We start from the raw sequence: 14,060 nt of genomic DNA on the forward strand, positions 1-14,060 counted from the left end.
CTTCACTGCTGCCAGAGCTGACCCATCTGCCTGGATTGGAGGCCTCACAAGCCACTCCACAACTTCCAGCAACTGGGCAAGGACCTGTAGAGGGGCTTACCCTGTGACATCTGCTCAAGAAGAAGGTGAGGAGGAGGAGAACATGAGCAGTTTGACAGCAGCCTTCTGTGGGGGACTTACCTTCAACAAACTTGTTCCACCCTTGGAATGAACAGCACGTGAGATGCCCCCACTGGTAGCAAGGGAAGAAGTACAGACAGTAGAGCGCCCATAGAACATCTACCATTACTGCCTCCAGGAAGTGTAGGAGACAGGAAAACTAACATAGATTTAAGATATTCTTTCTTTTTTAAATTGTCAAAGTCAACACCCAAGAAACAAAAAAATCCAATCATGAAATGAACAGAAGACATGAACAGGAATCTCACAGAGGAAGACAGACATGGCCAACAAGCACATGAGAAAATGCTCCGCATCCTTTCCATCAGGGAAATACAAATCAAAACCACCATGAGATCCCACCTCACACCAGTGAGAATGGGGAAAATTAATAAGGCAGGAAACCACAAATGTTGGAGAAGATGCAGAGAAAGGGGAACCCTCTTGCCCTCTTGGTGGGAATGTGAACTGGTTCAGCCACTCTGGAAAACTGTGTGAGGTTCCTCAAAGAGTTCAAAATAGAGTGACCCTACAACCCAGCAATTGCACTGCTGGGGATTTACCCCAAAGATACAGATGCAGTGAAACGCTGGGACACCTGCACCCTGATGTTTATAGCAGCAATGTCCACAATAGCCAAACTGTAGAAGGAGTCTCAGTGTCCATCGACAGATGAATGGATAAAGAAGATGTGGTATATGTATACAATGGAATAATACTCAGCCATCAGAAAGAATGGATAAGGGCGCCTGGGTGCTCAGCAGTTTAGTGCCTGCCTTCAGCCCAGGGCGTGATCCTGGAGTCCCAGGATCGAGTCCCATATCAGGCTCCTTCCATAAAGCCTGCTTCTCCCTCTGCCCATGTCTCTGCCTCTCTCTCTCTCTCTCTCTCTCTCTCTCTCTATGTGTGTATATATATATATATATATATATATATATATATATATATGTATATATATCATTGAATTTAAAAAATCATTTAAAAAATCTGTCTTTGAAAAAAAAAAAGGATGATACCCACCATTTGCTTCAACGTGGATGGAACTGGAGGTTATGCTGAGTGAAATAAGTGAAATGGAGAAGGACAATCATCATAATGGTGTCACTCATATGGGGAATATAAGAAATAGTGAAAGGGACCATAAGGGAAAGGAGGGGAACTGAGTGGGAAAAATCAGAGAGGAAGACAAACCATGAGAGACTCCTAACTGGGAAACACACAAGGGGTAGTGGAAGGGGAGGTGGACAGGGGTTTGGGGTGACTGGGTGATGGGCACTGAGGGGGGCACTTGACAGGATGAGCACTGGCTGTTATACTATATGTAGGCAAATTGAACTTAAATAAAAACAAATGTAAAAAAAACTATTCTTTCTTTTTTAAAGCTACTCACTTGTATATTTCTAGAGAATATTTCACTAATTTAGATTTAAGAATATAAATGTGTTATATTATTTTTAAGGCTGTGTGTGTTATATGTAGGAAAAAAATATGGTAAAAGTAACTGGTCTTAAATTTGATATTCAGGTTAAATTTCATATTCAGGTAATAGTAACTGGTCTTAAATTTGATAGTCTTAACTAGTGTTAAATTTGTTGTTCAGATTAAATTATTAAACAGGAATTTAATGCATTAATTGTGTCAAATTATGATGTATACAAAATCATTTTTTCTATATCTCACGTGTTTTTTTTTATAAGCTATTAGCTTCATTTTTGCTAACATCCAAGGTGCATACCATTATCCAGGTTGGTTATCTTATATCCTACCCTTCCTCTGCACTCCCCATCATTTTGTGATGACACAAGACTCTTCTCTTTGCAGGGAAACACTTTCATAGCCAACATTTAAGAATGACATAAAAGATCCCACATTTGTCATTTCCTCTGACAGTGCTATTTTCTTCTAAATATAAAAAAACAGACTTCTTGCATTTTCATTTTTGCTGACGATATCTGGGTCCCAAAGAGAACTTTGGTATTTTTTCCCTCCTTGTGGGAAAAGTAGCACAAGTTTGGTTAACCTGTCACTTTGTGTACAAAGGTATAAATTGTCCATTTTCATGACAGTCATATCATGACTGACATAGATTTTCAAGCTCTACTAGTCAGTGGTGAATACAATGTTGAGCACTGATATAGACTTGCTTTAAGTGGATAGGAAAGGAAACAGACTTTGGAATTCATTAACCATACACTGAAGCCTTATCCTATTTCTAAGTTAACACAACAACCTTTAATGTTAAAATTCTCTCATTGTTATGACCACTTTGTGATAAACTTATCATAACCTCAGCAACGCACAGAAACATGGCATTAATATCAAATGTCATTGAGTCAGTGAAAGGTAGCAACAATTACTTTAGGAAGTTAGCATCACATCTCCTCACCCAGATAACCTGTACTAAACCAAGGTAAACCCCACCATTAATTTTCAAAGGAAAGTATAACCTAAATACCTTTTAAGTTAGACATGAAAAAATACATATGCATTGATGTTTTAAGTAGATACTTTCAAACAAATTTGAAAAAATTATAAATTATCCAATCCCAAAGAGGTTTGCATAAGTGGAAAACAAAATACTGTTAACCTCTTACACTACCCATGACTTTATCTTTCATTTCAATAACTTGGAAATAATTTTCCTATAGAGCCGCTAAGTCCTTACCCATTAAGGAACAAGTTTCTACACTGTTAAATCATTCTCATAGAAAATTATGTTCTACTGAGTTTCAAACATTCGATAGAGACTAGCTATTAGCCTATTGTGTATCCAGTTCTCAGTCTTCACAAATATCTCCTTTCCCCTGAAGCCTCAATTTTCACTTCCTAACCCCCTAACTCACTATTGAATTTGTGCAAGGGCACTGCTTCTTTTGTCTGTTACTCTAGGAATACATAACTCAATCAAAAATCCTCAAAGCTTTGCAAAGAAAAACTGCTGCAAAAGCACCTCAGCACTTCGGATTAAACACATTTTTTAAAATTTTTATTTATTTATGATAGTCACAGAGAGAGAGAGAGGCAGAGACACAGGCAGAGGGAGAAGCAGGCTCCATGCTGGGAGCCCGATGCGGGACTCCAGACGCGGGACTCTGTCCGGGGCTCCAGGATCGCCCTGGGCCAAAGGCAGGCGCCAAACCACTGAGCCACCCAGGGATCCCCAGACAGACCAAATCTTAAAGTATATAAACTCTCCATTTTTAATAACAGCCATATCATGAATAACATTATATAAAATATTTAACCAGGTACTATTCACATATAAAGAAATAGAAAACAAGATAGACAAGAGTTTACTATTTCCATTCTTTCCATTTCCCCTGAAAGAATAGGAAGACTATGTCACATGTATAATTATATGGATTTATGAAATTATAGATTGCATACATAATCTTTCAACAAGGTAACATGGATTACAAATGCATTTCATAGGGAAGAATTCCATTTAAAAGGCTAACATTTAGTCATAGCGCTAAAATCAATATAATCATACTCCTTCAACAAACCATGTGTGCATGTGTATGTACATACATACACACATATATATATTTAAATGCATATAAATACTTAAACAAAATAGAAAGATAACTTTGCATAGAAAGTAAAACCAAGAGAAATAGTCCAAAAGCCTGATTTGGTTAAAAGGTTAGCTTAAAAACACACCATACATTCAATGAGCATTTAATAATGCTATGGATTGAACAAGTGTTCAAAGCTCCACTGGTTTACCGTGCACTTCTGCCATTTTAAATGGCACCGAGGTACAAACATTTTCTAAGGTTTATTATGATGTCTCAATGTTAGCTTTTAAAGGTAATCTGAATCATCAATATAGATATCAAGCATGAAAGAAATAAGCTGTATTTAACATGCTGATATTTTACCCAGAAACCTTGCTGAAATCTCTTCGTAGTTTTGTTAGTTAATTCTCAGATTCCTTTGGATTTTGTATGTAAACATTTGTTTTATCTGCAAATAACTTTTAAATGTTTCCTCTTCTTTTCCCATGCTTTTGTCTTTTCTTGTCTTTTTTTTTTTTTTTGTCTTTTCTTGTCTTATTGTGATATCTGAGGTCTAAGAAATGGTGAGAGCAAATATTCTTTTGGTTTTTGTGATTAAAAGGATAGCATCAATCTAGGATTTCAGTATTAGTTAGATTAAGAATATTCACAAATTCTTAGCGTACTGCAATTATTAATTGCAACCTAGTTTTGGAATGTGGTACTTCTTTAAGATTGATTAAAATAATCCCAAACCTCTCCTCCATCTGTTGATATTGGGGATTACAATAATTCCTGGCTGGTGCCTCCCCTCAGAATTACCCCTCTACCTTCCTGATTCCACTCAGCATCACCGGGCTGCCCTGCAGCCCGTGTTCTGTACACCTGTAACAGAAGGCTTCCAGCTAAGTTTCACAACAGGGAGTCCCTGCCAAGAGGCTGGATGGAAGGAAGGAGGGAAGATACAGAATATCACTCTTCCTTCCTCTTGGCCTCCAGTAGCCTTTCTGAAAGTGACTGCGTTTCCCCCTCTCCCCACCCACATGGCTCTACATCCTGCTGGATCATCCTCTCCCCCTGGGAAATCCAGGCCTTGGATTCCGGTGGCACTGCCTTCTCCTCTCTCTCAAGACCACTGGTTCTCCATCTGAGTACTACTGACTTTTTGGGACCAGATAGATTGTGCTTTGTTATGTGGGCTGGCTTGTGCATCAGAGAATGTTTAGCAGCGTCCCTGGCCTCTCTATACTAGATTCCACTAGCACCTCCCACCCAGTCTCCAAAGACTGCTACTTGTCTTCTGGTAGGGGTGAGAGGGACCACACAGGCCCTGGTTGAGAACCACTGATCTGGGCTAATGGAAGTCATCTCCTTGAAGCTAATCTCTGAGTTACTTCTCTGCCTCCTTGCTTGACTCTTAGCTTTTCTTTCAAATTTGTAACTATGCTCCTATATTAAATCCCCTCTGCTGTAAATACAGAAGTGGTGCGTAACTGATAAAACAAATTCTTAACATTAAAGCATACTTAGGAATGACTGTAGTACAAACTTCTACAATAGCTGGCTTTTATCTGCTTTCTTTCATTTTACTCTGTTGCCTTTAAGACGAACATTTAGCTCATTATCAATTACTCTTCTTTTCTAATAAATGCATTAAATGCATGTACTACACTAGCTACACACTTTGAATTTCGCTATTTGCTGTTTTAATTGGCATCCAGTTACATTTTCTGCAATTTATTATGATGTCTCAATGTTAACATTTGAAAGTAATGTTGAATTATCATTATAAATCATGCATATAAGAAATAAACCATATTTAATTTGTATAAGAAGCAGATTTCAAAAGAGGAAGAAATAGCTTTTAAACTGTATCACCAATATTTGAATACGTTTGTAGCTAATCTCCAATATTTAAAGTATCTATTATTGAGAAGCTTTTATTTCACATTACTTCTCAATCCATAGCTGGAAAATAAAAGGTTTGGGAAAAAATTCTCACTTTCAATAATAATGATCTTGATCATTATTATTATCATTATATTCTCTTAAGAGGTAAATTGAACACCAATAAAAGTTAATTTAAAAAAAAATGAAAGAGTATCACTGATCTTTAAGACAAAGACAAGAGAATCAAATGAGAAAGACTAATGCATTTGGGGGGAAAATGCTATGACCAAAGGCAAGAAAAAATATACAATTACAAACATCAAATTCGAGTAAAACTACATATAAATCCACCTAATAACTAAAAATATGTAAGCACCAAAGAGCAGCACGTAAACTTGAGTCTTTCTGAGTGGTGGAATCAAATAAATGAATCTTGCATATAAGAAAAGAAAATTAACTTCTATCCAAGCTTTCTTCTTTTAAGAGTGCCTTACAGAATAGCTTAACGATTTTATACACACACAGAGGCACACACAGAGGAACAAATTTTGGAAGTAATAAGAGACACTTGAAAATGCAATTATATTTTTTCTGAATTGTTTTGCATTTTATACTTGAAAAACTACATCAGTGTCTATTAATAAACATGGTGTAAGAGCGTCATAAAAATCATCATCAATATTACATATTTCCCTCAGTTCTCTTCCATCAAGAATTCCCTCTCTGGCTTCTGTGTTCTGTCTCCTCACCACTACGTGTGTTTCTTGTAAAAGGTCGCCCATTTGTCTCTGGGATGAGCTACCTGAGAAAAGGTCAGGTCCAAGGAAGGCAGGATTCATTGCCACCCAAGACACAGACGGTATTAGTGCCTCCGTTTACCTCCCATCTTCAGGGCAGAGCGATGCTCAGAGAAGACAGAAGCAGCCAACGTTGGCTCTGTTCTACCGCCCGCAGCTCCCGCAGTACTGTGGGCCCGGAACCCCACCCCGGCGCGCCGCCGCGTAGACACCTGCAGGCGGGGCCACACGGACCCAGGGCCCTGAGCCGCAGCCTGGCCAGCGCTGCCCAGGAGGGTCGGGGGCCACATCCTCCCGAACCACGGGGTGCTCCGCGGGAGCTGCTGCCCTGCCCTGGAGCCCTCCTCAGTCCCCCTCCAATCTCCCTGGGCCCCAGCACAGGGCAGCGGGGGCCGTGGCAGCGCCCTTCCACGAGGTGGGAGCACAGACGGGCCTGGGCGCTTCGCCACGAGCCTGGCTGCTCAAATTAATGACTTGTCGGGCCTGTCTCCGCAACTGCACTGGAAGCTTTTTGCAGAGCTCAAGGCCGTCTCGCTCTTTGATTGTCTCTGCCAGCTCCTGCTGCCCTGCACCCCCAGCGGCCCCCCCAGCAGCCCCGAGCCCCCCCACAGCAGCCCCACATCCCCTCCCCCTGCAGCAACCCCGCAACCCCCGCAGCCGCCCCGCCCCCGCAGCAGCCCGCAACCCCCACAGCGTCCTGCCAGAGACAGCCCCACACCCCGCGCCCCCCAAGCAGCAGCTCTGCATCCCCCCCGCAGCAGTCCCGCACGCCCCCCCGCAGCAGCCCCGCATGCCCCCCCGCAGCAGCCCACACCCGCCCCGTACCCCCGCAGCAGCCCCCCCACAGCAGTCCCGCAGCATCCCCCCAGCATCCCCCCCCCCGCAGCCGCGCCCTGCACCCCCCCAGCCGCCCCCCAGTCACAGGCGCCTGCAGCCTGCAGTTTCGATGGCGACGGGGCGCGCAGAGGGGGCACCACAGGGAAGCAGCGCCGCCCGCTCCTGGGTCCCTGGGGTCCCCGGGACACACAGACGCGCCAGCCAGGACAAGAGGGCCCGGAGAAGACAGGGCGGGGGCAAAGCAGAAAACAACCTGAGATGAGAATGAGAGGCATTAGAACCGCCAAGTGTCTCGGACGTTCCCACCAAAATGAAACGTAAAAATCAGGTCTGTGAGTTTATTTTTTAAAAACTATATATGCATACATACACATATAGGTACATATGTGCACACATACACGCATGTGCATGTCCGTATATACAGGAAAAGTTTGATCTGCCTTCTCTTAACACCTGGGAATAGCATTTCCAGAAAAGTTCATTTTCATGGAAATCTTGAAAAACAGCAAGGCCACTCTGGAGTGTGCTACCATTTCACTGGAGCACATTATCATAATATTGACTCCCGATCATGGATCATGCCCTGTTCTGGGCCCTTCATGAGGCTTTGACATTTATTTTTTTCTTACTTTTATTCAAATTCCTCAATTTTTGTTTTATTTACAAGAATTCCAAAGAAAATTTTGTTTTACTAATAAAAGCTATAGGCTCACAAATACCTCCTAGAGTTAAAATATTTCTAAGCTGTCCAACTCTCCTTCAAAGACTCCACCAATATTCTTTTTCTATTCTGTATTTAAGGCTGCTCACCAGTATCTTGGCTCTCCCTGACCCCAAGACATGTGGTAAGACTGGCTTCCTTCAGCATTTAAAGTTGAGCATGTCCACGTAACTCACCGTGCCTGATGATGCAGGCCTGAGTGACACATGACTCAACTTTTCACTCTTTTTTCCCCACCTCAATGACCATGAGGAATTCACTACGGTGCCAGGTCCATTGGCCTGGCTCCCCAAACGCCTAGAATTGCCCGAGCCTCTGTTCCCACCTTTTGCCAACCCCATGCTAAAGATGTGCCAACTCTCACTCTTTTTAAGCTGCTGAAATGGGGGTGCTGTTTGTTTAAGCATAACTGAATCTACCCCAACGAATACACAAACTTCTTATTCAATCGTAAAAATTTCAACACATTATGCTCATTTGTATGAGGTGTGCAGAAGATTACGAGAGAGTCTCTCTTCAAGATTATGATGTGACAAGACCATAGCTGGTGATTACCATAAAAAACAAAATATGAAACATTCCATAGTAAATGAAAAGCAAAAATTCTGTAAGAATTCACTTTGGGTTGAGGTTAAAACTAAAAGTCTTAGCACTAGAAAGTGGATTTAAGATAGTAACATAGAGGGATGCCTGGGTGGCTCAGTCAGTTAAGCATCCAACTCTTGAGTTCAGCTCAGGTCATGATTGAAGATCTGGAGATCCAGTCCCATGTCAGGCTCTACGCTGAGCATGGAGCCTGCTTAGGGTTCTCTCTCTCTCCCTCTCCCTATGCCCCTCCACTCAACTTGTGGGTACAAACTCTCTCTCTCTCTCTCTCTCTCTCTCTCTCTTGCTCTCTCAAAAAAAAAAAAAAGACAGTGACTTTGAAGAATTAGTAAACCCAAAAGAAGGTCTTCTATCACAAGGAAAGGGTTAGAGTCTGAAACATATACTAAAGGCTCAACTATTAGAATTCTTATTGTTAATATTATTAAAGAGAATTGCAAATTTTATCATACCTAGCAGATTCTGCATGTGGAGGTCTAGTAGAATCTGAATTGTAGAAAAAACTATTTTTTTTTTAGTATAAGTGTGTACCACGCAATATTTAGATGCTTATACTAAAAAAAAAAAAAAAAAAAGTAAAACTATTGATTATCTGCAATTCATATTTTACTAGGCATCCTGTATTTTTACTTGCTAATCTGGCAACTCTAACTCTGGATTCATAGGTATTTCCCGGGTATTATATAGGTTGTATAAGAGGGCCAGGGACAAGGCATTAAAGTTATCAGTAAGACAATTCACAAAATGAATACTAATTACATTTGTTTCTGGGTTTTGTAAAGGAAAGAAGCAAACATTCCATACTAAAATACTTGTTAAAATATCTTCATTTGTTAAATTATTTTCTAAACAAATGATAACAATGCCCTTTGCTTCTATAAAAGACATAAACTAAACAAAATAGTTTAAGCAAGTTTTGCCAATTTTGCATTATCTGTATCTTATAAGTCATTAGTTTTCTTTTTTATTGTTTATGTAATTTTGAGAAATTCCCTCTCTTCCCTCACCTTACCATAAATCCACAACATAGATGATAAAAAATATTTTATGCTGATTTGCTAGTGAATAATTAATAAGTCAATTTGAAGAACAATTTCAAAATATTAGGACATCATCCAAGCCTATTAAAATCAAATAAAAACATCGTTTCCTTTACTGAATTCCTTACTGGAATCTTTGAGCAGGCATTTTAAAAACTTACAGTGTTAAAAATAAAATTTGAAAAGCAACCATTGGGATCCCTGGGTGGTGCAGCGGTTTAGCGCCTGCCTTTGGCCCAGGGCGTGATTCTGGAGACCCGGGATCGAATCCCACGTCAGGCTCCCGGTGCATGGAGCCTGCTTCTCCCTCTGTCTCTGCCTCTCTCTCTCTCTCTCTCTCTCTCTCTCTTTGATGACTATCATAAATAAATAAAAATTAAAAAAAAAAGTTTGAAAAGCAACCATTATGTTTTAGGATCATTTTAGGTTTACAGAAAGATTGCAAAGATGGTAGAGAGAATTATCATATATCTCATACCTGGTTTCCCCTTTTATGAACATCTTACATTAGTATATTTGTTACAACTAATGAACCAGTACTGATATATTATCATTAACTAAAGCCCATACTTTATTCAGATTTACCTAATTTTTCCCTAATGTCCTTTTACTATTCCAAGATCCTATCTAAGACATCATACCAAATGTAGTCTTAATGTCTCCTTGGGCTCCTCTTGGCTCCGACTAGATCTCAGATTTTTCCTGTTTTTGATGACCTTGAAAGTTCTAAGGAATACTGAACTAGATATTTTGTACAATGTCCCTCACATGGGATTTCCCTGATATTTTTCCTAGGATTAGACTGCGACTAGAGGTTTTAGGGAAGAAGTCACAAAAGTCAAGTGCCATTTTCAACCTATCATATAAGATGGATTTTTTTAATTGACAATTTTTTATAAATTGCTTACTTACATTCTTGGAAACTAAATTATATTTTAATGCCCTCAATTTAGTATTACCAGCCTATCCAGTTTGAAGTAAACATTTGGACAAGACTCAGGAGTTTCAATTATATAAATCAATGGCATTTTTATATGAATTCTAACATCATTTAGAATGATCATATGACATTTTAAAGTGCAAGAACAAAAAATCAATTAAAACTTAGAAAAGAGTCTCATGAAAACATTAGAACATTAATTTACATTGTCCTTTAAATAAATAAATAATAAATAAATAAATCCTATATAGCTTAAAAACCAAAATTACAAGCTTAGAGCTAGGGTAAACAAAACAAAACAACAACAAAAAACAGCAACAACAAAAAACAAAGGAGATAGAATCATTGATGAAGATAACAGTAACTGTCTATGGCAGAAAGTGACAGCCTGCATCCCACTTCCTGAGGGCCAAACACACCAGCTGACAGGTCTCTAGGTTTCTCAGGGATTTAAGTTAATTCTTTCCAGCTTGGCCAACCTTAATCCAATCAGTGGTTTCCCCCATGACCCAAGAGTTGGCACATCTCCCTTTGTACTTGAAAGCACAAGAGAATTTGAATCTCGTATTTGTTATTAAACTACTAAATGGTGAACTGCATTGGAAAAAAGTATACATGTTATTTTGTGATTACTAATTAGCTCAATTAATGAGATTAACGATTAGATTTAAACTGACATTTTTGTAGGTTAAAGGAAGTTGCATGTCAGCAATTTCACATGGTTCTACCTAACACTCTCAAGGATACAGCAATGGAGGCCTGGATTTCCCAGAATGACTCATAAATAAAAACCTTCCCAAGGCATGTACTGCCCTTGGTAAACAATTAGGCGAAGGTACCATTTCTATCCTTGAATAAGACTCAAAACCAAAAGCTGAAATTGTTAGCATGCTGAATGTCAACAGTTAAACAGTGAGAAGGAACCAGAATGCCACTTCCACTCAGCTCCTGAGGACACCAGCATCTGGGCAAGAAGGCAGATGACACCTATTCCGTTACTACAAACTCCCAAACTGCTCTCCAAAACTAAACTGTGTCACTTACTGTCAGACACGATTTACAGACAGATTCAAAAGCTAAAGGTGCACATATATGTAGCCAATACAATAGGAGAGAAACATTTTAATCCACATTTTTGCTTAAGTGTAGCAACAAGTTAAGCATCAAAAAAAAAAAAAAAAAAAAAAACAACTCAAAATAGTCCTGATAGTTAAAAGGAAACCTCCTCAATCTAGTAACACTAAATAACTTTTTTAAAGATTTTATTTATTTATTTGAGAGAGAAAGAGAGAGAGAAAACACAAGTAGGGGAGGGGCAGAGGCAGAGGGAGAAGCAGACTCCCTGCTCAGCAGGGATCCGGATACAGGGCTGGAACCCCAAGAACCCGAGATCATGACATGAGCTGAAGGCAGACACCCAACCAACTGAGCCTCCCAGGCTCCCCTAGTTTAATAGCTTTAAGCTAATTTTCTACACGGAGGCTTTATATTTTTCAAAGATGTCATTTGACTAAAGGCACAGCTAATTTAAATAGAAAGGGGATTTTGTGATAGCAGAATCCAAATGTGAGATGTAAAAGTTTATAAGCAAAAACTTATTTTTCTGTTAATATTAATTCCAAGTTACAGATATTTCCTGTATGAGATGAAATGAAAGTAAATATGCCATTATGAAAATATCACCTAGAAGTCACATAAATTGGCTTCTGATATTTTAATATGTAGCTGTTTAAAAAAAAAATTCATATCCCTGACACATTAACATGCATTCTTTATAAACAAGTCACAAAATTTCCAACATATATCATTCAAGGACTTATGCCAAGAGTAACATCTAGATAATACTGCTCTAATTTAAAATAATTTGTTTTCCTTTCAGTTGACAATATTCCAAAACTTAGATGGTATCTTCAATTTAAATATAACGGAGAACATAATATAAATTCACTTTGACAAAACAAACCTACTTCTGAAAATCACATATGATCATATTTCCTATATTTGCCAACATTCAATACTTTCTCTTAAGATAATGTCTTGACAAATGAATATCCTGAAAGTTCTCTAAATCAATATCTCCCAGTGTTTCATATTCCCTGCTTTCTTTAAGATGATGAATATTGTTCCATGAAAAAGTAAACTTTGTACAGTTCTAATTTATTGTTCTAAAAGTAAGTTTAATGTCCTCCTGCCACAAAATTCCTGGCATATTTATATTCTATTTACTATAAGATAATCTCCCCTTGAAAAACAGCCTGCAATACTTGAGAATGCCAGGAAATACAAGAGAGCTGACCTGGTAGGTAAAAGCATTATATTAGATCTGCATGTGGCAACGCATCAGCTCTTCCTAACTAATCATCATACTGGTCTCTGACATTCATTCAGTGATAGATGATCTGTCTTCTATCTTCCCATTTCAACATATATCTGTGATATGATTCAATGGTTAGTACATTTAAAAATTATCCTATATAAGATATTTACTTGAAGCCAGGTAGGCATTCATCCTTGTGCATTCCTACTTTTTCTACATCAGAACAGGTATTTTAAAGTCTTTTTAATGACCAGCCTTCAAAGGGGTTGCATTCTACTGTGGGAAGACAGGAAAATAAGCTTGCAAACCAATAAATAAATTAGATGATTTCCAGTTCTTTCACATGTTGTAAGGAAAATAGAACAGGGAGTAATTATTAGGTGAAAAACCAAGAGAGGATCAACTTCAGGGAGATGTGTACAAGAGACAAGATGGCCAAAGTGGCTGCCACCTAATAAATCGGTGGGAGAGGGTGCAGGTGAGATAAGACAGGGAGGAGTTGAATTTATTTCTTTGTGTCATTGTCAGGGTCCTAAATAAAGGAAAGATATGAGTGGATACAGAGAGAGCTCTCTGGCTGCTGTGGAGATAAACTTCAAAGAAGCTCAGGAAAGGCAGGCTGGCTGGCTAGGAGCCTGCTACAGAAATCTTGGTGAGAGGTGATGGGGGCTGGGATCAGTATTTTTAAGAGTGAGGGTTATAAGATGTGAAAGGTTCAATCAAGATGAGGAGCATCCATGTAATTTTTTTTAACTATTATAAAAAAGAATTTTGGAATACCAGATGTTAATAAATACGGAAATCTGTACCTAGGTATTCTATCATATTGCTTTGTGTGTCACATTCTCTTTTATAAATCAAAGCAAATCGTTTAAAGTAAACTAAAAAGTAATTTAAAATACCTTAAATAATGACCCAGATTATAATCAGTGATTCCCATTCCCTTAAGGACCACGACAATACCAAACACCCCAAATCTGCCACCAGAGTGGGCCTTCCTGGGCATTGGGACCTTGCTGGTTTTAACCTGTGGTCTCTGTTATGGATGTAAAGTTTGGATCCCCACAAGTTGCATGTGTTGAAGCCCTACTTCCTTTAACATGATGATATTTGGAGTGGGGGCTTTGGAGGTAATTAGGGTTAGATTAGGTCATGAGATGAAGTCCTCATGAGGGGATTAGAGATCTTATAAGAAGAGGAAGAGAGAGGACACTGGGTTACTCAGGTAGTCAAGCATCTGCCTTTGACTGAGG

Source organism: Vulpes vulpes, unplaced genomic scaffold (assembly GCF_048418805.1).
Source record: "Vulpes vulpes isolate BD-2025 unplaced genomic scaffold, VulVul3 Bu000000627, whole genome shotgun sequence".
NCBI lineage: Eukaryota > Metazoa > Chordata > Mammalia > Carnivora > Canidae > Vulpes > Vulpes vulpes.